The sequence below is a fragment of the Pseudonaja textilis genome, chromosome 3 (assembly GCF_049901715.1).
Source record: "Pseudonaja textilis isolate UNSWEBS1 chromosome 3, rPseTex1.2, whole genome shotgun sequence".
NCBI lineage: Eukaryota > Metazoa > Chordata > Lepidosauria > Squamata > Elapidae > Pseudonaja > Pseudonaja textilis.
In genome coordinates, this window is record NC_141992.1 from 193481610 (window position 1) to 193506915 (window position 25306).

Below are 25306 nucleotides of genomic sequence, written 5' to 3' on the forward strand. Positions count from 1 at the left end.
CAGGAATTCTGAACTAAATCATTATGGCTTTGTGTGATGTGGGGAATTCAGACAACATTTTAGTATCTGAAATGTAATAGAAATATGGATAACACAGTCCTGGGCTGCATTAATAGAGGGATAGAATCAAGATCATATGCAGTATTAATACCACTTTATAATGCCTTGGTAAGATCACACTTGGAATACTGCATCAACTTTTGGACACCACAGCATAAAAAAGATGTTGACATTCTAGAAAGAGTGCAGAGAAGAGCAACAAAGATGATTAGGGGCTGGAGGTTAAAACATACAAAAACGGTTGCATGAATTGAGTATGCCTAATTTCATTAAAAGACATCATAGCAGTGTTCCAATATCTAAAGGGCTGTCACAAAGAAGAGGGGGACAACCTGAAGGCAGGACAAGAAGCAACATATGTAAACTAATTAAGGAGAGAAGCAATCTTGAACTAAGGAGAAATTTCCTGACAATTAGAACAATTAATGAATGGAACAATTTGCCTCCAAAAGTTGTGGGTGCTCCAACACAGGAAGTTTTTAAGAAAAAATTGGGCAGACATTTGTCTGAAATAGTATAGGGTTTCCTGCTTGAGCAGGGAGTTGGACTAGAAGACCTTGAAGGTCCTTTCCAACTCTGTTATTCTATTATTCTGAATGTCATTGTTCCAACTAACCAACTCTGTACCAATAAACTCTGAGACAATCAGTTGCTCAAAGTTCCATTTCATTAGAGTTGTCATATTGGCACATCTGGGAAACCTGAATCTGAGAGTTCTGTGTTTTCTCTTCCCAGAAGAGAATTCAAAGATCCATCTCCATCACCCGTCAGTCCATCATATGGCCCAATCAAATGTTCATCCCAACTGGAGACATTCCCCCAGACACTCCTCTCCAGGTGCAGAGAAACATGTCCTTGACACTCTGAGAAAAGAATGTTGCTGTGTCTAATCTTCTATCTCCCTATGAAATCCCCCTCCAAAATTCCTAGGCACTGAATGTGGCAGCTTTGAAGCTTCCAAGTAAAACATGGCTTCCAAGGCTGATGCTGATATAATGTGTTTTGATACTTTGCAGAAAAAAAATACTAAGTTTTTTTTATTTTTTATTTTGCCAGCTTTTGTTCAGTTTGGTGAGATAAATCTGAACTTTCTTTCACAGGAAAAGAAAATTACAGTATACTCATCTTTCATTCTTTTGTAGCTTCCACAGTGTCTCAGTTAAAGATATTATGGTGGAAGTCCTTCCACTGAGCTTTCTAAAATTGGTAAGGTCATCAGTGAGGTGTCAGAGGGATGGAAATATAAATGAGATACAATAGCAGTCACCCCTTGACCACTTCCAAAAATCAAATAAACTTAAAAGCTTGCTGCCAAGAAAATTTGGAAGGAAATTCTTCAGCTCTCTGTGACTAAGGTAAGCACTTTAATAACTAGAACTGGTGGGAAAATATTTTAAAAATTTCATCCAGTGTTCTCATTCTACATTTTCATGATCGACGTAGAAGAGAAGTTGAATCTTGGAGTCAAGCCAGGAACCCAGTTGTCACGGAGGAAAAAGAGGACAAGAATGATAGAATCTAATTCACAAATCTGAAGTTCTTTTTGTTTGGGTTAAATTTCAGGAAATTAGTTCTTTACTAATTTTGGAGATGGATTCTGGACAATGCTCCATTGACAATGAACTGCAGAAAGACTTATGAGATAGGAAGGAACATAAAATTGCTGGACGTTATTGTCAAGGGCTTCTAGTTTCCCCTCCTATGTTGCAAAAATAGTTCATATTTTAGGAATACCTCCATTGTTATTTTCATAATTCCATAAAATAATGCAGTGATTTAAAAGTTAAAATTGGAATATCTTATTAATCATGCCAACAAAGAACTATTGTATCTGAATAGATCTATCAGTGTGTTTTTTTCTATTTCCTTACTTTTTCCTAATGATGCTTTTTCAAAAGGCTACTGGGTTTTGTTTTTCCTTGAAGACATTTATTTTTCTCATCCAAGAAGCTTCTTCAGTTCTGACTGAAGAAATTGTCTTTTGTCTTCAAGGAAAAACAAAGTCCAGTTTCCTTTTGAAAAAAAATGTATTTGGGACAATCAAGCATATTTAGCTGAGTGGTGTCTTCATCATAGCCTGTTCAGTAATCTCATATGCCTGATGCATGCTGCATACATGTGTGCAGGTTTTTTAAAAAATTAGCTTCTATGTTACTTCTGGGGAGTAACACAGCTGAGACGGGGCACTCTGCTCTGCTGCATGAATCCACTGAGAGGATATAGGTCAGTAGAGCACAGGGATGATTGTTGGAGAGAACCAGTTGGCTCAACAGCTGATCGTTGGAGCTAGAGGTTTGCCTGAACTGGTCCAAACCAGGAGAATCCCACCCCTGAGCATAGCACAAAACATTGATATCCCTGCCTCCAATTTTAAAACCATGCTCAGTTTCTTCTAATTTAGCTTCCTTGATCAGCATACCAATTGATTACATTGAGGCACAAATGACCAGGCTCAAATTATTCTCCATTGACCAAGTATTTGAAATCTTTAATGCTGGAAAAGGTGAAAGGAAAGAGAAGAAGAGGATGCCCAAGAGAGTAGATGGATTCAATTGCAGGAGTAGATGGATTCAATTGTGTACCACTGAAAGACCTGTAAGACCAAGCTGGTTGCAAATATTATAAAACTCTTGTTACTGTTGATTTTTTTTTCTGAATATGTTTTAAAGTTGGCTGATATATCATTTTAACTGGTATATTCAGCATTCAGAAAAGTGGGGGGTGAACAAGACAAGTAAATAGAACTATGCAGTTTCTAGAAAGTTGTATTCATTGAACTGAAGGAACTCTTCAACTTTGCTTTTGAATACAGACACAGACACACACATACACACACACATACATATACATACACACAATTTTCAGTCCCTTTCCTTATGATCCCAAGCCTGAAACTCACTTGTACATTTCTGATTGCTGTCCTTGTCTACTGTTCACTGTTGTACTTGATATTTTTATCCATCAGAGACCCAACAATCTCTAATGAAAACATTAAATCTTAGTTTCAAGATGAACTTCAATAGATGATACTATCTGTGGCCCAAAATTGAACTATGGAGTCCTTAATGCCGTTTGAGCTTGATTATTGTGTTGGAAATATTTTTGGTCAGATGCTAACATGTCTGCAAGTATACACCCAAGCTCAAAACTTAGTTACTTTTTTGCACACGATTGTGTAGTTCTCTAGGAAACCACACAGAGATACTGTATTATACTACTATCTTCATCTAGATGTTGCCTGATTTCTCATTCAGGCGTGATCTTGCTTAGCTTTTGAAGGGCAGGTAAGAGCTGCCATCTGTTCGAGATAAAGGCTGCCTTGTAAACCTTGACTTCAAGGACACCTTCATGTAGGTTTCTTAGCAATGTTATTGAAATGGTTTGTCCTTGCATTATTCTTCCAAGTTGGATGGATGGATGGATGGATGGATGGATGGATGGATGGATGGATGGATGGATGGATGGATGGATGGATGGGTGGGTGGGTGAATGGGTGGGTGGAGGGATGGATGGATGGGTGGGTGGGTGGATGGATGGATGGGTGGGTGGATTGGCAGGCTGGCCGGCAGGCAGGCAGATATTTTAATTTACAGATCTGTTGAATTAGAATGCAAGTAATCTACCAGAATAAAACAATGGGTGGGGGAGAAGCTTAAGCATTAATGGGAGAGAGAAATCCAGGAAAGAGAAGAGAAGGGGTGTCATCTCTACACAGATAGAAATATAGGATCATGTGGGTGTCAAAAACCCCATGATTTTCATTACAGTTGCAGGAAATTATAATTTGATCCCTCCGTGTGTTCTTTTAACATGTGGATACAATGGGAAAGAAAGATAGATTCCATCTGAGATATATGAAATTAACCAGAGGCTTAGCATGCAAAACCATTCTTAAATAAAAGATGATGTGAAGCAGAAGAAATACATGAGGTTAAAACAAAGTGTCTTACCAAAGCACTGATGATGTTATGTAGTTTGGTAATGAAACATCAAGCATCAGTAACGACATTGGTAAACAGGCTGTTCTGAATCCTTCTGCATCTTATTTTCTTGTCAATGGGTGGCTCAAATCTCAAACATTTGTGAGATGTGGAAAGAAACTGCTCTGGCCATGTTACCCATGATTCATAGACGTCTACACGCCTTTACTTTGTTTCACTTTGTTCTGAATATCAAATACTGTAGCCATGTTTCTTGAGGAACTGTTCTAGTCTCATATTAATTTATTGCTGGTCTTTTCTACCCTTACTTCAGATATACTTTTTTTAAAAATAAAGGTGGTAGCCAGAACTTTACCTACATTCCAAGAACTGTTTGCAGTGATATAACTAGCTCATTATACTAGCATTTATGTTTCTTGACTTTCGTAAAATGAAATTTTGACATTTTTCAATAGCTGCTGCAAGCCAAGGTTGACATTTTCTTTGAATCTTAACTCTATGGCACCTTTTCACACAATGCCAGCTGTAGCAAGATACTGTACATATAAGCGGTATCCCAAATATTTTCTCCCTGTGGTGATGGAGCTCACAATTACAGATAAAACTGTACCATCATCCTGAAGTACACCATGTTCAGCTTGGTTAAATGATACAGTAATGTCAGTAGAGATAGGGCACCTAGCAATGGCATCGGGATGATGCATTAATTCAGATTTTTGTTTGAGTCCAACAGTGTGTTATTTTGTAAAATAAGATGGCTAAGCATCTGTGGAGATTCTCAGTCATCCAGGTCACAGTTGTCTCAAATATGGACAGAAACTGGACTGTTTCTTTCTTTCTGTCAGGATTCCGGCAGTTGCCTCAACTAAATCATGAGTCTCAAGCCAAACTTCCAAAACTTCAAAAGGATTTATTGAGAGTTAACATATCTGGCACTGCCTGGGTGTAGCTGACTCTAAGATATATAATTCATTGTCACCCTTGACCCTGGTTTTCCCCACCCCCTGGGTATATCATAATTCATATTGTCCAATGGGACACATCCATAGCCAAGAGTCATCAATCATGCTCTCCAGTTAGCATTGTGCACAGCAGAAACTTCAGTCACCTAGTTACTATCTTTGAAAACTATTTATGGAATGCACTTTTGATTTCCAAGCTGCCGCACTGCTCTTTCAAGCCCCCTTTCCCCCCTCCCTTTCAGTTGGCAACTCTAAAAAAGACCATAGAAATATTTTACGAGTTGACACTTTCCCTTGAGGAAGAAGATGTTTTGCTTCTCATCCAAGAAGCGACATCAGTTCTGGCCGATGAAGTTTCTTGAATGAGAAGCAGACCATTCTTCCTCGAGGAAAAAAATAGTCCAGTTGCCAATTGAAAAAACACCTTTGAGATGAGATGGTTGTCAATCAGGAAATAAAGTCTCCTTTACTTATAAAGTCTCCCATTATTCCTTGGAGAAAAAAAGAAATAAATCATGGTTTCTACATCAGAAGTTTCTATTGAAGTTTAAAAAAAGGGCGGGTCAGATATTTCATGCGACCCTTGAGATCAATTATTAGACCTGTTTTAAACTCTATGCTAAGCCACATATGTCAATGGCAGGAGAATTTGGAAATAAGGACATGTTTTACACTCAACCCATCCATGGTTTAACGGTCTAGTTAACGGGAGTTTAAGAAGCAAAGAACAATTGGGTTTAAAACTCTAAAGTATAGGCAAAACTAGTTTAGATGATCCAATCTTATTCTGCATATCTGATCTTAGCCAAAAGGTCAAGAAACTATAGATGAGTCAGAATAACAGAGTTGGAAGGGACTTTGGAGGTCTTCTAGTCCAACACCCTGCTCAAGCAGGAAACCTATACCATTTCAGACAATTCTTTGATAAGTTAGAACTAATGTAGAAACATTCATCCTTGCAAAACCCACAACACTATGTGATCTCAAAAGAAGTCATTTTGATATTGAACTATGACTGAATGATTACTATGTTCAGGAAATGTTATACAAAGTTGGGAGGCTAAATTGGACCCATCTGCCCTACCTTGGAATGAGCTTTTGAGTGGCCCACTTCCTATAACCCAGCAAGCAATTTAATGGGAATATAGCTGGAAGGGAGAATGGAATGGAATGGAATGGAATGGAATGGAATGAATGGAATGGAGTAGAATAGAGTAGAGTAGAGTAGAGTAGAGTAGAGTAGAGTAGAGTAGAGTAGAGTGTAGAGTAGAGTAGAGTAGAGTAGAGTAGAGTAGAATAGAATAGAATAGAATAGAATAGAATAGAATAGAATAGAATAGAATAGAATAGAATAGAATAGAATAGAATAGAATAGACCTTGGAGGTCTTCTAGTCCAACCCCTTGTTCAGGCAGGAAATCCTATACCATTTCAGACAAATGACTGGGCAATCTTTTCTTAAAACTTCCAGTTAAGCACATCCTTTGCCTATCTGGACAGAGTCTGTGGTCAGAACTACTCGTATTTGCTTAAACCATGACCCCAACCATTTCTCCCTTTAGAAAGCCAAGCTGTTTCTTTAATATTGTACCAATAAAGGAACATAAGACATAGAAAATAGAGTTGGAAGGGACCCTGGAGGTCTTCTAGTCCAACCCTCCTGGTCAAGCAAGAGATCCTATGCCAATAAAGCCTTCAGTGATGGAGTACCCACAACTTCTGAGGTAATCTATTCCATTGTTTGATTACTCTCACTGTTAGGAAATTTCTCCTTAGTTCTAGGTAGCTTCTCTCCTTGGTTAGTTTCTAATCATTGTTTCCTGTCTTGGAGAATATTTGTAGCTTGGGGTTGAAATGAAGGGTCCTTGGTGCTCTCTGAGCTGGGTTGTTTTCTTACGGATGTTTCATTATCCAAACTAGGTAACAACATCCGTGCTAGTCTAGTTTGGGTAATGAAATATCTTCAAGGAAATAACCAAGCTCAGAGAACAGCAAGCATACCTGATTAATATTGTGGCATGGAATATGTGTTTCAGATTGGCTTGGCTCCAGATTATAAATAAGAAGGCTGCAAGTTTAAATGATCCCACATCTTTTTAAAGGCACACCTATATATTGGACACATAATACAGGACTGTAAAGAAGAGAATGTTTTCCCTAATGTCCTAGTTCTTTCATGGCTACATTTTTGTTCCTGTTTTTTCTATCTGTAGTCAGTTACGGATACATTCCCTGAGATATGTTTGCCGGCATAGCTTTTCATAAGCCAGGGATGCATGAAATAAAATCAAATCCCATTGAAAAGCTGTAGTTGGCAAGGTTATGGAATCCAACTATTGAATTATTTTATTCTCTAAAAATTGCATCTAAGGGCAATGTTTAAAATCAGCTTTCTGCACGATTGCAGTAAGGATGATGCATGAAATGAAAGTAACATCACAAAATTTCAAAATTTACTTAAGAGACCAAGCTGCCTGAGAAATAAGAATGGGAGGAAGGATTGCTTCGAGTCTAACAGACCAATCCCAACAGCTATTGTTGCCCAACCCTTGAGTATAAATATTTTTGCATAGAAACTCCCCTTCAATTTTTACAACAACTACACTTGCATTAGTTGGTTGCAAACATAGTAACTTCCTTCAAGACTGTTGGGTTCCCAACCAGGTCCCTGTTTAGCGGCCGCTCATTGTTCACTGAATTGTATAAAGCGGTATCAGAGCCAGCCATTGTTCGCTTGCAGTCTGCCTTGTTAGCGGGCAGATGCGACAACCCTTTATTCCTTTGAATAAAGTCTGTTACTTGCATGCTCTGGTCTAAGCCTCGTCTGTTCCTTCGCTCCACAACACATACTGTTTAAAAACACAAGTACACTTAATATAAATATGTACATTGAAAGAACAAAGTGTTTTCCCCTTTAACGGTAAAGAATCTGAAAGACTAGAGCAAATTTTGTTAATATAAATGATGTTAGTCTATAAAGATTCATAAGTGTAAACAGAAATACATATTACTTCCCATGGCAAGGAAAAAAGCAGGCAGGGTTAAAATGATTGCTTTATTCCATTAAAAGAACATATCTAATTTTGTTTTTGTTGGGAAACTGCTTCTGGATTTTGTGCTTGTGATGGAAAAAAAATGAAATTTGCTTTTCCTGATTAGATAGGTCCGTACTTGTAGGAATGGCTAGTATATATTACACTAATAACTAGAGCATACAAAACATTTGCTAGACCAATACTCGAATACAGCTCATCAGTCTGGAACCCACATTACGTATCTGATATTAACAGCTGAGAAAGTCCAGAAATATTTCACAAGAAGAGTTCTCCACTCCTCTACTCATTGCAGAATACCTTATGCCACCAGACTAGAAATTCTAGACCTAGAAAATCGAGAACTACGACGCCTTCAGTCCAATCTAAGTATAGTATACATACATTGCAAGGTCCTACCTGTCAATGAATACTTCAGCTTCAACCATAATAACACAAAAGCAAGTAATAGATACAAACTCAAGGTTAATCGAACCAAACTTGATTGCAGGAAATATGACTTCAGCAACAGAATGGCCAGTGTCTGGAATACTCTACCTGACTCTGTGGTTTCTTCCCCCAAACCCCAAAAACTTTAACCTGAGACTGTCTACCGTTGACCTCACCCCTTTCCTAAGAGGTCTGTAGGGGGCATGCATAAGCGCACCAATTTGCCTACCATCCCTGTCCTATTGTTTCTTTTCTTTTTTTTTATTTTTCTTATATGTATCCATGTATTCATAACTATGTTTTTTACTTATACCTATTGTCTTGTAAGCAATTGACAAAAATAAATAAATAAAAATAAAATAAAAATAAATTTTAAAAAATATATTACAGTATATACTACTGGCTAGTACATGCTAGACTTGTTATTATCTTCTATGTTATTATCTTCTACTATGCTAAAAAAAAGTCAAAAGAACATTTAAAAGAAAGAGAAAAATAAAATAAATATATAAATAAATGATTAAGCCCCTTCACCACAACTACCAACATTTTTTAATACAGTTTCGTAAAATAAATGAACTCTATCCCATATTCCATTTCATATTTATAAACAAATCTTTAATATGTGGTCATTTCGGTTATGATCAGCAAAAGTTCTATTCAGGGTTACTGGAGATAACATATCTATTTTAACCTTGATCAGCTAAGGAAACTTTATATTCCTTCTTATTACTTTTACCAATCTTAATATTTAGTTCCTTCAAATAATACCTTAGAACTTTAATTTCTTTAATTTTGTTTTTGTTTTGTTTTGTCTCCTCATAAGATTCTTCAAAGCTTTAACAAGATTCAATAAACGACAATATGTGTAGCTCGGGGTTGAAATGACATGTCCTTGCTTGTTTTCATGCAGACATTTCATTACCCAAAGTAGGTGCTAATCTACTAATCACTGTTAATGCAATTCCCTGGTTGCATTCCAGTAAGGTGAGCCATGGCATACTTCTCAAAAGCCAGTTGTTCTCCTTGTCTATTTACTGTTAGAACTGTTAGCAGAAATTTTGAGCTTTTTGGAGAACCGGCAAATCCCACCTCTGACTGGCCCGCCCCCATCTATTCTCTGCCTCCTAAGTCCCAGCTGATCGGCTTGGTCTTCTTTTGTTGCCTTGCACAGGAGAACGAAGCTGGAAAGCAGGTTAGTGGGATAGGGAGGGAATGGGATTTTGCACTAACCTTCCCCCAGGATTGGGGTGGGAATGGAGATTTAATAGTATCCTTCGCCTGCATGCCCACCAAGCCACACCATTCCCACCAAGCCACGCCCACAGAACCGGTAGTTTAAAAAAAAGGAACCCCATTACTGGTGGGGACCCTAATTATAAAGGACCAGAAGTCTCTTGAATTTCTCTAGAACTCATTGATTAGTTTAAATTCTGAATTTGACAGGGTTTTTTTTTTTAAAGACCACATACACGAGGAGATATCAAACGAGTTGAGGTTAATGCAATCTGAGCAATATAAAGATAGATGCCATTAATTTTTTTTATTGTCAATTCATTCCTTTTTTTGTCCCAGCTTACCTCCTTTTTGAAATGAAATTCTTAAACCCCAGGGGGGGGAAAAATTAACCCAGACATGAAACATTGCTAAGCAGCCTGAGGGAAATGTCTGTTCTTGAGCCTAACCAACAACATGTTGTAAATACTTCAATATTTTGAACATTTGCAAATAAGCTAGCTTTTTTTTTTCTTTCCAGATTTGTTCAGTTGCTCTTTTTGGTTTCAAAGCTCCACCTAGATTTCAGTTATTCTGTAAGGAGGAATTACTTTGTCTTCTTCAGGGGTTCTTGGTGCACTCCGAGCTTGCTAGTTTTCTTGCAGAGTTTTCATTGCCCTAACGAGGTAATTTTAACTAGATGGTACCTAGAGAAACAAGTGAGCTCAGAGGCTACCAAGGACCCCTCATTTCAAAGCTGAGCTACAAATGTTCTCCTTCGTTGCTTCTTTGTCCTCATTGCATTTAGCATTGTTTCCTATAATGGTCAACAAAAAAGAATTCAATATTCTAGAATTCCTGCAACCAAAACTGAATGGCAACGTTTCTCTTTAGCTTTCACTGTATGATAGGGATGGGCATATTCTTTAATAGTCTTATCTTAGTTACTCAAAAGCTATGCGATATAAGGACACATAAGGAGGTCAGTTATTTCCAATCCCACAAGATAATTCCACCCTTCCAACAAGAAAACCTTTGAAGATACTCAAGAAATTGGGGTAGAGTTAGTCCCTTTCATGTTCCAGACATTTCTAAATTATAACTTCAAGAAGTTCTACTCAGCTAAGGAATGTTGGGAATTGTAGTTCAGTGAAACCTGGCTAGCTGCTCTTGGTAAAATTATCCTATTTCTCTCCTCTCCTCTCCTCTCCTCTCCCCTCCCTTTCCTCCCTCTCTCTCTCTCATCTCATCCTAACTTTCTTTTTAGTTACCAAGCAATTTGCAATGGTGGGACAATTATGGAGATCCAATTATTCCAATACCTTTTTATCCTGAATTGGAGGGCGGGGGGGATTGAGGCTCAAAATTGAAGAAATGATGGAAACTGAGCAGGAATCATTCAGCCTGCACATTAGTGCAACTGAGAAGATGGGAAGAAACAATGATAGAGGAAGAGGGAGAGGGAAGGGAGGGAGGTTAGGGTTAGGGTTAGGGTTAGAGGGAGGAAGTTATAACTCACACGTCCCCTGGAAAAATGAAATATTTTAGGATATACTAAAAAGGCAGAATATTTCCCCTAACAAAGAAGTAGAAACTCAGAGAGGCAGAAACTCATTCCCACCCCCCACCCCCCCCACACACACCTTTGTCAATGTGCCATTACGGCCTGAGCCATTTTATTCTACATAACAAAGTTCTACCTCCTCCAGGTAGAGACATAATAGGAACTGCCCAAAGCCCTGTTATTACATCACCATCATCCAGCAAGGCTCAACCAAGCCTGGGATTCAGAACAGTCTACAGAGTTGCCCCTACATGGGCCTGTGGGAGTCTGACAACCAATCAGAATGCAAGCTCAAATTCAAATCCCAACAGAGGGAAAAATAAAAACCAGGGACCCTCAGACCTTTTTCTTCGCCCAAGAGCTCCAAGCCATGTGATACTGTCTACCATTAAACTATCTTTCCAAACAGCCTCTGTGTTTCCAGTGTCTTTTCCCCTCCTTGGAGCAGAACCCAGATGGACATTTCTTCCAACACCGGCATAGTTGCTCAAAGCATTTTCCCAAAACACTAAAATCATAGGGCTGTTTTTTTACCTCTCCCTGTTTTAGAGACAGTAAGAAGCCACCTTCTGGGGAAGGCTGCATCAAAGATTCTTCTCAGACTTGATTTGATCTTTTTAATTCAAGGAAAGCTTCTTACAACACGCCCCTCTGAAGTTCATATTTCTTGCTCTGCAATAAAGCCCTTAAAACTTCCCATTCAAATGAAACATGAACATATAGAGGAATGTTTAACACTTGCATTTTAGGTAGTTTTTTAGGAAGAAATAATTCCCCTTCCCCATGGCACTTCTGCCTAAACTTAATCCAAGGGAAATGCATGAATGGTTCAGCACATGGTCTTCCCTCCCCTTTCCTTCCTTCCTTCCTTCCTTCCTTCCTTCCTTCCTTCCTTCCTTCCTTCCTTTCCTTCCTTCCTTCCTTCCTTCCTTCCTTCCTTGGAATGTCCATGGGTCCAACTTCCAGAGGGCCAGGTCCAAAGGTCTACAGCACATTTGCATTCCTTCTTTTTCCTTCAATAGAAACCATTTATCTTCTTAATGTTATTTTATTATGCTAAACTAATCAGCCAAAAAAACCACAAAGACAAGCAACAGCATTAACAAGGAAGTTCCCCTTCCTAAAAGTTGCTTTTTGTTCAACAGTGGTTTTGGCGTATCTATGTTTAGAAATAAATTCAACTCTTTGGAAAGGAGTTTTAAAAGACCATGTTTGGTTTGAAATTGTCATAAAAACATTGATTAAGTAGAATGATGAATCTTTAAATAGCTCTTTTGCTTCATTAATCCTTAGAGCGATGAACACCTTCAAAAAGGTATTGTTAATGTGGGGTTTTGTGTTTCTAAAATTGAAGCAGCCATATTGTTTTTTATCCCTGACTACATAACACTGGGCTAAATGTTGCTGCAATGCCTTATCTAATGATTCCAGTGACAGTATAGGCTTTCTGAATGTGTTTTGCTTATTCTAAAGCCTCTCCTTATAGGCCTGTCAGAATAATAAAATAAGAACATCAGAAGGGACTCTGAAGATCTTCTAGTCCACCTTCCTGGTCAAGCAGGAAAACTTATACCATCTCAGGCAAATGGTTGTCCAATCTATTCTTTGATACCTCCAGTGTTGGAGCATCTATAACTTCTGGAGGCAAGTTTTTCCACTGATTAATTGTTCTAACTGTCAGGAAATTTCTCCTTCATTCTTGGTTGCTTCTCTCCTTGATTAGTTTCGCATCTAATGCTTCTTGTCCTGCCCTCAGGTGCTTTGGAGAATAACTTGACTCCCTCTTCTTAGTGGCAGCCTCTGAGATATTGGAAGACTGCTATCATCTCCTTTTCATTAAATTAGACATACCCAATTCCTGCAACCATTCTTCATGTTTTATCTTTTAGTTCCTGTTTTTAAAAGTAAAACTTGTTGAAAATTGCTAATTTCCTTGTAAACCATGTAGAATGGAGGAGGAGGAGATAGGTTTTTCATAGTTAGCTCTTAAAAATGGAAACTAAACCTAGAAATTTAGAACAATTAATCATTAATTAATTATTGTCAGAATAATTAATCAGTAGAATGGCTTGCCTTCCAAAGTTGTGGGTATTCTAGCACTGGAGATTTTCAAAAAGAGATTGGACAAACCAGAGGTGGGGTGCAAATATTTTTACTACTGGTTCTGTGGATGTGGCTAGGTGGGTTTGGCCATATGATTGGGTGGGCATGGCTTCTTCTCTCTTTTTTTTTTTTTTTTTTTGCACATACCCCCACGCTCCATTTTTTTTTTTTTTTGGCCTCCTGGGCCTCAGGGAAGCCTCCTTGGAGGCAATTTTTGCTTCCAGGAGGCTTCCCTGAGGCCCAGGAGGCCAAAAACGAAGCTCGGGGGGGAGGGGGCACAGCAGTTTGGCCAAACGGTAACATTTTTTACTACCAGTTCAACTGAACCAGGCTGAACTGGTAGAATACCACCACTGGGTCAGCCACTTGTCTGAAAGGGTGTAGAGTCTCCAGCTTGAGTAGGGTGTTGGACTAGAAGATCTCCAAAGTCCCTTTCAACTCTGTTATTTGGTGTTCTATGTTCTACATTTTAATGTTGGGCACATAGAGCTGCCAGATCTAAAACTGTGCAAGGATTTTTTTTTACAGTAGATGCAACCATGGTTGCTATTTTCAAGAACAGTTTTTATCAACTCAGAAAGAGATTCATCTTTGCTTATCAACATTGTCATGAAATCCAGTTCAGTAGGTCAAGATTACTTTATCTTTGGTTTTCAGAAGCTAGGAGCTGAGAGATACCACCACAGTTTAAAAGATCATTTCCCAATGCTCACAGCAGAAGATAGTTCCTGTGAAGCTTTTGATTTTTTGCTATGTACATGACCTAAAGAAGACCACTGGTCCCTCTAACTTACACACAGAGAGGAAAATGTGAATAGAATAGAATAGAATAGAATAGAATATAGGATGGAATGGAATAGAATAGAATTCTTTATTGACCAAGTGTGATTGCACACACAAGGAATTTGTCTTGGTGCAAATACTCTCAGTATACATAAAATAAGAGATACATTCATCAAGAGTCAAGACTCATAATGACTGTCCCTTTTGTCCTAAATGTATCTCACAGGAGAAATGAAACACTATCAATTTATTTCATTCTCTAAAAGTCACACATGGGTAAGTCCATTTCTACAAACACACATAGACACACAAAGTAACACAAGTCCTGTCAAGTGCTGGGGAAATCAGAAGATCCAAACAGTTCAAGTGGGAATAAAAATGCACTGCAAGCTTAAGCTCTCTACCAGAATCTGACCTATTAATGGTCAAAGCAAATAGGCAGTAGATAAAAGTCAAAGTCAAACACAAAGGACTGGATTGAGATCTCTTGCCAGCACGAAGGTGACTCGAGACCGATAACATCTTTGACCTCTCCCTCAGGCTCATCCTGGTAATCCCCTACAGGCCCCTATTTTTTTTACTATTATGCATTATTTTTATCTGCTACATAATCCTAAATTTGTAAAAAAAAATATCTCTTGCCATTTCTGTTGGCAGGAATGATGAAGGTAGGATTGTAACTGGCAGTTGCACACAGAGAGATGGGAAAAAATGGGTGCATTCCTAAGCACACCAGAATATTCTCCATCTTATTTTTCTCTGGATTTGATTGATTTTTAAGGCCTGGTAAGTTCTATGTTTTCAGGTACAATTTAAAAGTAATATCCAACTTATTTTGGAATTTTTCAACTTTGACTCCTTAAGTATAATTAACAATTTATTGTGAAATAACTCAGGTTACCTGGAAGTACAGGTGAGTAGAGTAGAGTAGAGTAGAGTAGAATAGAATAGAATAGAATAGAATAGAATAGAATAGAATAGAATAGAATAGAATAGAATAGAATAGAATAGAATAGAATAGAATAGAAACAGAGTTGGAAAGGACCTTGGAGGTCTTCTTGTCCAAGCCACTGCCTAGGCAGAAATCCCTACACCATTTCAGACAAAAGATTATCCAATCTCTTCTTAAAAACTTCCAGTGTTGGAGCACTTACAATTTCTGGAGGCAAGTTGTTCCATTTATTAATTGTTCTAACTGTCAGGAAATTTCTTCTTAGTTCTAAGTTGCTCCTCTCCTTGATTAGTTTTCACCCATTGCTTCTTGTCCTACCCTCAGGTGCTTTGGAGAATAACTTGACTCCCACTTCTTTGTGGCAGCCCCTGAGATATGGGAACACTGCTATCATGTCTTCCCCTGTCCTTCTTTTCATCAAACTAGACATACCCAGATCCAGCAACTATTCTTTATATGTTTTAGCCTCCAGTCCTGTAATCATCTTCGTTGCTTTTCTCTGCACCCTTTCTAGAGTCTCAGCATCTTTTTTACAATGTGGTGACCAAAGCTGGATGCATTATTCCAAGTGTGGCCTTACCAAGGCATTATAAGGTGGTATTAACACTTCACATGATCTTGATTCTGTCCCTTTGTTTATGCGGCCTAGAACTGTGTTGGCTTTTTTGGCAGCTGCAGCACAGTGCTGGCTCATATTTAAGTGATTGTCCACTAAGACTCCAAGTTACTACTATTGAGCAAGGTACCACATATACTGCGCCTGTGCCTTTTGTTTTTCTTGCCAAAATGTAGAGCCGTACTTTTTCGCCATTGACACAGGTAATCATCAACTTACGATTGGGCCCAGAATTTCCATTGCTAAGGAAGGCAATGGTTAATTGAAACATGCCCAGTTTTATGACTTTTATTTTGCCATGATTTTTAAGCAAATGTGGCTTCCTTTGCTGACTTTCTTTGTTGGAAGTCAGCTGGAAAGCTTTCAAATAGCAATCATGTGATCTCAGGATGCTGCAATCATCATAAATACTTGCCAATTGCTGAATTTTGATTGAATGGCTAAAGATATTGTGATGGTTGTAAGTGAAAGGACCAATCATAAGTCTCTTTTTTCAGTGCTGTAGTAATTTTGAACATTCACTAAATGAATGGTTGTTAGTGAAGGGCTACTTGTTATGGGTTCTCCGCACTGAGTATGTTCAAGCTGAGACTGGATTGAAATACTTGCATTAAGAGGTGGCACAATTCGATGACTCAAATTCCCTTTCAACTTTCCCACTCTAGGTTTGTTAATACAAACCATCAAGCAGTTTACCCATAAGAAAAGAAGAATCCATTCAAGTCAGGAACAAAATTAGAAGTGTAGAAGTCCTAGAATTCTGGCTGGTGGATATTTGAGCAGTTACCCCAAAGAAGAGAGGGTCAACTTATTCTCCAACACACCAGAAGGCAAGACAAGAAGCAGTGGATGGAAACTAATCGAGAACAGAAGCAACCTGGAATTAAGGAGAAACTTCCTAACAGTGAGAAAAATTAGCCAGTGGAATGGCTTGCCTTCAGAAGTTGTGAGTGCTTCATCACTGGAGGCTTTTAAGAAAAGTCTGGACAGCCACTTGTCTCAAATGGTATCGGATCTCCTGGTTGAGCAGGAGATTCGGCTAGAAGACCTCCAAGGTTCCTTCCAGCTCTATTCTGATTGATTAATTGATTGATCAATTGAATCATAGGAACATTGATGAGAGATGGAGTGAACGTGGATCATAATGTACAGCTTACATTTAGGGAGAAAATGCAACTAATAGACCTTCTTTCGAGCACTATTATACTGGACACACTGGATTTGCTGCAGAATCACAGATTTGCTCACCCCAAATAAGTCCCAGTGTTGTAACAAGGATTCACTCCCAATGTAAAGGTGCATAATATTATGGTCCACTTTAGTCACTGTTCCAAAAAAATCTGAACTGAATTCATCCCTGAACTGAAGAGCCTGGACAGCCACTTGTCTGGAATGGTATTGAGTCTTCTGGTTGAGCAGGAAGTCAAAGGTCTCTTCCAGCTGTATTCTGATTGATTGATTGATTGATTGAATCAATCATACGAGCACAGTCAAGAGATGGTATGGTTGTAGATCTTAATGCGCAAGTTATATTTAGGGTGAAAAATGCAACTAATTGCACTTCTTTTAACTTGTATGGGATGTACTGGATTTGGTGCAAAATTGTGGACTTCCTCGCTCCAAATAAGTCTGAGTGTTGTAACCAGGATTTACTCCCAGTTTAAAAGTGTATAATATTGTGGTCCACTTTAGTCCCCTGTTCCAAAAAACAACCCTGAAATAAATCCATCCCTGAATTGAAGATTCTGGACAGTGGGCACGCAAGACTGTCCACTCTCTGAGACACACTAGACTGAACATACCTTTGACTCAAGTCAGGTGCACATGTTTGGTAGAGAGAAGATTACAAGCAATCTCTCTTGCTATCGATTTCTATTGCTGAAACGTCAGAAGAGGTGAAGAGGATAAGTGAACCTTGGAGCAAGGGGATATCTCTCTGTGTATCTAATACTATGTTAGGTGATCCAACACTCTGACGCATGCTAAGGCATCAACTATGTAACCCAATGTTTTGATAACATGAGCTTTCATGATCTCATCTCCCCCCAACCCTCTAATTCCCTCTAAGCTTTATTTTTTCTTATTTTCCCAATATGTAACCTTTTGGCATTGCACACAGTATACGGGATTTACATACACACCAACAACACACAGGCAGGGAGACACAAACAGATCTGAGTCAATGTCAATTAAATCACTCTGACAGATATTCTACCAAAGTGTAGCAATATCCCCCCCCCCGCTCTGTGTGTGTGTGTGTGTGTGTGTGTGTTTAAGAAGATTATCTGCTGCTATGTCAGCCTCTTATCTAAGCAACTGCTCACTTTTTATTCCGAATAAACTCTGCCAGCCTCTTTTTCACCTTCTCAGTGTACCATACTGTGTCTCTTCCGTAGCATCTCCCTTCAACAACCTACATCAACATTTGACAAAGCTTGTTTTATTTGCTTTTTGAACATTTGTGATTTCCTCCCGCACCCCCAGTTGCTGATAAAGGAGGAAAAACTGAAGCTTCTCTTAAAAAAAAGAAAGAAAGAAAGAAAGAAGAAGGGGGAGGAAGCAGGCATTGCTGATAGAGAAAAATATTATTTGTTTTAAAGGTACTAGCAATCAAAAAGATACATAAATAATCCTAAAGCAACCAAAGGAAAGAGATTGGTGAACAGAAATGAGGAGGTGGGGATATTTACCTGGGTATCCTTTGGCTTCTCTGCAGTGCACTCTTCTCATCTCTTTCTTTCTCCCTCCTTTTCTATCTGTCCATCTTCCGGGAAACGACAGAGTAGTGATTGCTGCATCTCTCGGTTGTAGCGGCTGAGCAGTCTGACAAAGCCAGTTTGTAAAAATGCAGCCAATGCTACCAGCCTCTGGCTTCTACCAGGACTGCTGCTGCTTTTCCTGATACTGATGATGCTAAAGAGGAGGAGGAGGAGGAGAAGGAGCAGGAGGAGGATGTGGATGGTGCTGATGCTGTTGCTATGGTAATGGAACTTGGCAGTACTCCACAGTGCAACAGCTGCTAGAACTCCTGGTTCTTTCTTTTCCAGGCAGGACCCAAAGCTTGTTGCAGTACAAGCTGAAAGTAATTGCCAGGTATAGTTGTAGTGCCATACAGCAGTTCTTGGTCAGGGACCAAGCTTCTAAAACCATATCTTTCTCAGAAGATGGAGACAGAAAGTATCTCCAAGAAGAACAGGACAAATGTGGAACAGAAAGAACCTTAGGAACTGCCAAAGTGATATATTGCTTATTTAGTCCCCTAAAAAGAATATCCATGTTAAAACCAAGAATCATTCAGCAGATCCAAGAGGATGAAACACACAAGTGAGACTAAACCACAACAACAACAATAACAACAACAAGCCAACCACGAAAAGCAATGGTGAACAATTTCATGGTTGTACCTGAGATCTATAAATCCAAATGATATTCTCATAAAAACAGGAAAAAATGGAGGAAGTAGTCAAAGAAATTTAAGAAAGAATAGAGAAACTAACATTTTATTTTTATTTATTTTATTTATTTGTTTGCCAAACATGTACAAGATAACAAGTATAGATATGAATATAAACATGAACAAAGGAAGTAAATACAGATAAATGGGGACAGTAAGATAGGGACAGCAGGCACGCTGGTGCGCTAATGTACGCCACCTTTAAGGACCTCTTAAGAATGGGGTGAGGTCCATGGTAGACAGTTTGAAGTTGAAGCTGTGAGGGGTTGAGGCTGTAACCATGGAGTCTGGTAGGACATTCCACGTGTTGACCACTCTGTTACTGAAGTTGTATTTTCTGCAATTGAGTTTGGAGAAGTTTACCTTGAGTTTGTATCAGTTGTTTGCCCATGTATTATTGTGATTGAGGCTGAAGAAGTTGTTAACAGGTAAGATGTTGTAACAGGCAATTTTGTGTACTATGCTTAGATCATACCTCAGGAGGTGCAGTTCTAGATTGTCCAGGCCCAAAATTTTGAGCCTGTAGGCATAGGGAATTCTATTGTGAGCAGACAAATGGGACTTCATATGAAATGTTTTCCCGTGGGACTTTGTACAAAATGTTTATCCTAAAATAAATTCATAAATTGCTATTTTAATAGAATCTAACAGGCTTAGAATGTGTAAGGCAGACAATGCATGGTCAAATCTTCCATCTGTCTTTTTATTTCATTCAAAAGGAGTTAAAAATTATGGGGCAGACAGTGAAATGTTTGTTCAGCTGTTTTTTGAAAATGAAAAATGATCAAAATGGATGAAATTTTTCATCATTGAAATGGAAAAAACTCCCAAAGATTATTAAAAAAAAACACATGCTAACCTTAGAATGGGATGCTGAATTAGATATCATCTCATTTTTAGGGGCAGGTTATTCACATTTTTGAAAGATGATAGGTGATAAATGATAGATAGATAGATAGATAGATAGATAGATAGATAGATAGATAGATAGATAGATAAATAGATGATAGATAGCTATAGCTATAATTAGAGATGATAGAGATGATAGATAGATATAGATAGATAGATAGATAGATAGATATAATTTAGATAGATAGATAGATAGATAGATAGATAGATAGATAGATAGATTAGCCTTCCCAATGCAGAGATCATTTCTGGATCAGATTCTGAATGAATCTGGATCAGTGCAAATAATTAAGAAGGTCATTTCATTATTATTATTTTTTTACACAAATTTTACAAAAATTAGAAAAATTTCCCCAAGCAAAATTAGAACATTTAACAAATATAGGAGATGGGAAACTGTTACCAAATCCTAGGTAGAATCAAAAGAAGATAAAGAAGGAATTTGAATTCTCTGAAAACCACAAACAATATTCAGTTTGACAGAAAACTATTCTAAAAATACGAGTTCCAGGTATCCTTGTAAGAGAACAAAGAGATATTTTGCGATCTCCGGAACTAAAATTATATTTATTATACTTACTAAGCTTTTGTCAGCCTCTGCTGACATTGTCAGAGTATTGAACTACCATTACTTGATTGCTGCAGAGGGCAGGACAAGAACCAATAGATTAAAACTGCAACATATGCTAGCTCTGGTGGCCTAGAGTTGGAGCACTTGCCTCACAATCGGGAAGCTGTGAGTTTGATCCTAGGTAGAGGCTAATATTTGAAATAGGCTTTCCTGCATGAGCAGGGGTTGGACTAGATGACTTCCAAGGTCCCTTCCAACTCTGTCATTCTAAGTTCTAAGAAACCTATTCAAGCTAGATACCAGGAGAAACATCTAACTATATGAAATGTCAGCCAAAGGACCATATTAAATGATGACCTACCCTTTGCTAGAAGTTCTCAAAAGAGACCACAGGCAGTCCTCCACTTATGACCGCAATTGAATCCAAAATTTATGTTGTTAAATGAGAAATTTGTTAACTGAGTTTTGCCACATTCTACAGTTTTTCTTGTCACATTTGTTCACGGAATCTGGCTTCTCCCATTGACTTTACTTATCAGAAGGTCTCAGAAAGAGACACTGAAATTGTCATAAATATGAACCAGTTGCCAAGCATCTGGATTTTGATCATGTGACCATGGGGATGCTATGACGGCCATAGAGAGGGGCAGGCTAGTTTCAAAAAGTGAAAAATAGAGACATGGCTGCCTTAAATATATAAATGTATAGAATGGTTTTTTCTTCATCCTGGTTGGTTGGGTGTCTTGGTCTTTGTTTATTGGTCTTGGAATTTGCTGTGTTCTGCTTGATTGGTGCTTCTAATATCTTCTGTCTTTTTTGTGCCTTTTTTTGTCTTGATTGGCTGGCAACATAGTGTTCCTGTATTGGAGGCTTTTAGTGCGGCTTGGCTCCAAGTAAATGGATGCTTATCATTTATTAGGAAGCTAGGTTTCATCTGGGTGCCTGGTTGGGGTGTGTTTGAGCTGGAAGTATCAGGAGGGATCTGTCTGTGCCCAGGTGTTTGACTGGCTTGTGGTGTGGATATTTTTTTTGTTTGAGAATGCAGGCTTCCAGATAATTGACAGTGGTGGAGTCATCTCTTCTATTCATGCTTTCAGGTCTTTTTTCAATCTCTATGGCTTCTCTGATAATTCTGTAGCTGGGGTTTTGTATAGTGGCTAGGGTTTTGATGCCATTGAAGTCAATGCTGTGACCTTTTGCTTTCATGTGTTGGACTAGTGAGGAAGTGTATTCCAGCTTTTTTACTGCATTTTTGTGTTCAAAAACACTTCCTCACAAGTACCCAAACAATATGTATATATAATGACATGGGAAAATACCCAACAAAGCTGAATACCATACATGTAAGTACCCGCGAAAACTTAAGAAATATATCTATCTATCATCTATCTATCTATCTATCTATCTATCTTTGGTTATTCGGGTTTTCTCCCCCAACCATTGAGAACACACCCACACCCAATCAGAACACAGCCAAGCTCCCACCCAATCAAGTCACACACCCCACTAGCAGTTAAAAGGAAGAAGCAACTGCAAGCTCACATTACTCTGAGAAGCACAAAGCCGAAGACACAAGCCTGAAGATGATGAATGAGACTTCATCGAAACGTCGCCTAGATACTTCCAATTTTACGTGGGAGAAAACCCGAATAACTAAAGATCTACATACAAATACCCATGAGAACCTCAGAAAACACACACACACACACACACACAGGCTACTGAGAAATAAAATTGGAGAGAGCTATAAATGTTTCAATTTCATAATATTATAATCTAAAATCACATGAATCTGGAGATGGAAGATTTAGGACATGACAGAGAATCATAGAGCTGGAAGGGACCTTTGAGATCTTCTAGTCCAACCCCCTGCTCAAGGCAGGAGACCTTATACTATCCCAGTCAAATGGTTGTCTGGTCTATTTTTGAAAACCTCCAGTGGTGGACTAACCACAATTGTGGGAGGCAAATTGTTCCATTGATTAATTGTTCTTGCAATCAGAAAATTTCTACTAGCTTCTAGGCTAAATCTCTCTTTAACAAGCTTCCACCCATTACTTTTTGTCCTGCCCTCTGGTGCTTTGCAGAATAAGTCAACCCCTTTTCTATGACGGCACCTCAAGCATTAGAAGATAACTATCGTGTCTACCCTAATCCTTGTCTTCGATAGGCAGAACATAACTATTTCCCTCAGCCGTTTATTATATGATTTATCCTCCAGATGCCTTATCATTTTTGTTGTTCTTCTCCACACTCTTTCAAGGGTTTCAGGACCTTTTGTTCATAATGGTGACCAGAACTGTATGCCATATCCCAAGCATGGCCTCACTAGTGTAGTAAAAATGGTACTATCAAGGATTGCTGAATATATTGTTATGTATATGTAAATAATGTAGTTGGGTTGACAATATATAAACCATAAATATATATGTTTGTAGCTTTAAGGAAGAATATTGTAATGTATTATGCTGTGTTCTGGTTGGTTGACTATGCTACAAGTTGCCATAAGAGGCAGCTATAGATCATGGTTTAACACTCTTCTTTTTCACTGATGATCTCTCTTGATACTGATACTTACTGACTACGGATCGATACTGACTAACCCTGTTTATTTTGATATTCTGTTGATATTGAAGATTATATGTTGTATTATGGTTTGATATTTGTCTGCTGTAAAAGACACGAAACCGGTAAGAAGAGTTTATAACTGGATATTTCTGGACTGATAAAAAACGTGTATGACCTGGACTGTTTATTGGACTGTGCTATTTCTTCAAGTAAATATTAACACAACTTGTTTAACTCTGTATAGCTGTATATTTATTCATAACTGTTCTCATAAACCATTTCCATGTACATATCCTTTTTATACAAGGGTTACTCTGCACATAGCCTAACACATATGTTTTTCGCTGATAAGATTTCTTACCATAAGATATAGTGATGGCAACAGATTTGTAGAAGTTGTGAGTGCTCCAACACTGGAAGTTTTTAAAGAAGAGATTAGATGACCATTTGTCTGAAATGATATAGAGCAGTGGGGGCTAACCTTTTTTGGCTCCTGTACCGATAATTGCACGCTCGCTCGCTTGCGCGCAGTTGTGTGCCAGCACCCAGAAGGCAATGCATGCTGGCCTCCCCAATGCCCCCTGCACATGTGCACATGACTCCCCTCACATGCCACGTGCCTGTGCATGCGTGTGCGATCCCCTCGTGTGCAGTGTGTCCCTGCACATGCGCACACATCTCCCACACACCTCATCCGCCGCATGTGCACCAGATACCCAACAATCAGTTGTCGGGCAGTGGCGTGCATGCACAGTGGGGCTCTCCCGGGCAACCTCTCACGTGCCAGGGGAAATGGCTCTGCGTGCCACTTCCAGCACACGTGGCATAGGTTCGCCAACATGGGTATAGGGTTTCCTGACTGAGCAGGGGGTTGGACTAGAAGACCTCCAAGATCCCTTTCCAACTCTGTTATTCTGTTCTATTCTGTGTGATTAGACGAAAATCAAATATCAATGGCTGCTCATCAAGATGGCTAAGGTAGTTCCAAGAACTGGTTTCCTTTTTTTTTTTTTTTTTAGGAACACAAGTGAACAGCTGTTGTTAAATTCATCTTCCAAATATTGGCCTCCAGGAGATGATTCGCCTGATACCCTTCAAAATAAAGGAGAATATTTGTAGCTCAGGGTTGAAATGAGGGGTCCTTGGTGCTCTCTAAGCTTGCTTCTTTTCTTGCAGATGTTTCATTACCCTAACTGGGTAACTGGTTCATCAGAATCAGAACAGAATCTCTAAGACTGTCCCCAACCACACAGACAGGCAACTCACCAGAATATAAACTGACAGTAGACCACTCCTTACTAGCACTAATGATGTTACCTAGTTTAGGTAATTTGGCTAGTTTAGTGTAGCAGTTAAGACACCAGGTTAGAAGCCAGGAGACTGTGAATTCTAGTTCCATCTTAGGCATGAAGACAACTGGGTGATCTGGGGCCAGTCACTCTCTCCTGTCCTTGAAGCAAACAAGCGTACTTCTGAAATCTCACTAAGAAAAATTCAGGAATTTGCCAGACAGTTTTGAGGAGTTAACACACTGAATCAAAGGCACTCACCAGTGACATATCAATATTATGCCACTTTTAGGGTAAAACAATCATACTGTTCTTGCCATAGGTCAGAATTGTATATGTAGTTTCCCAAACAGGGAGTTGTGAAGTGGGCATTGGCATTTTTACAGAGAATACAATTTAAGAGAACATGGACTATGAGTTTAATGTATTCTTGCCCATGAAGACACAACCTTAACTCATATGGACATTTTTATATTTGATCCTCTAAAACATCTGTTGAGACTGCATTATGTCGTTGAGAAGAAAATAAATGTCAGGGGTATTTTTGGAGCCTGGGAACAGATCTTTGATTATAATTCAATTCACGGAGGTCAACTTATTTTCCAAAGCACCTGAAGGTAGGTCAAGAAACAATGGATGAACACTAATCAAGGAAAGAAGCAACCTGGAATTAAGGAGAAACTTCCTAACAGTGAGGACAATTAACCAGTGGAAAAAGCTTTGCCTCCAGAAGTTGTGGGGGCCTCATCACTGGAGATTTTTAAGAGATAGACTGGACTTGTCTGAAATGGTATAGGTATTCCTGCTTGAGCAGGGGACCGGTCTAGAAGACCTCTGA

General features: G+C 38.7%; 1 protein-coding gene across 1 annotated transcript in view; it reads right to left on the reverse strand.

Annotated features, from left to right (window-relative positions):
* FAM135B (family with sequence similarity 135 member B) overlaps positions 1–19609 on the reverse strand; it is a 173861-nt gene extending 154252 nt beyond the window's left edge. Inside the window, exon 1 of the mRNA XM_087931751.1 lies at positions 18368–19609. The gene's annotated coding sequence lies outside the window, so the exon portion shown is untranslated. The remainder of the gene's footprint in view (positions 1–18367) is intronic.
* Between the last annotated feature and the right edge of the window lie 5697 nt (positions 19610–25306).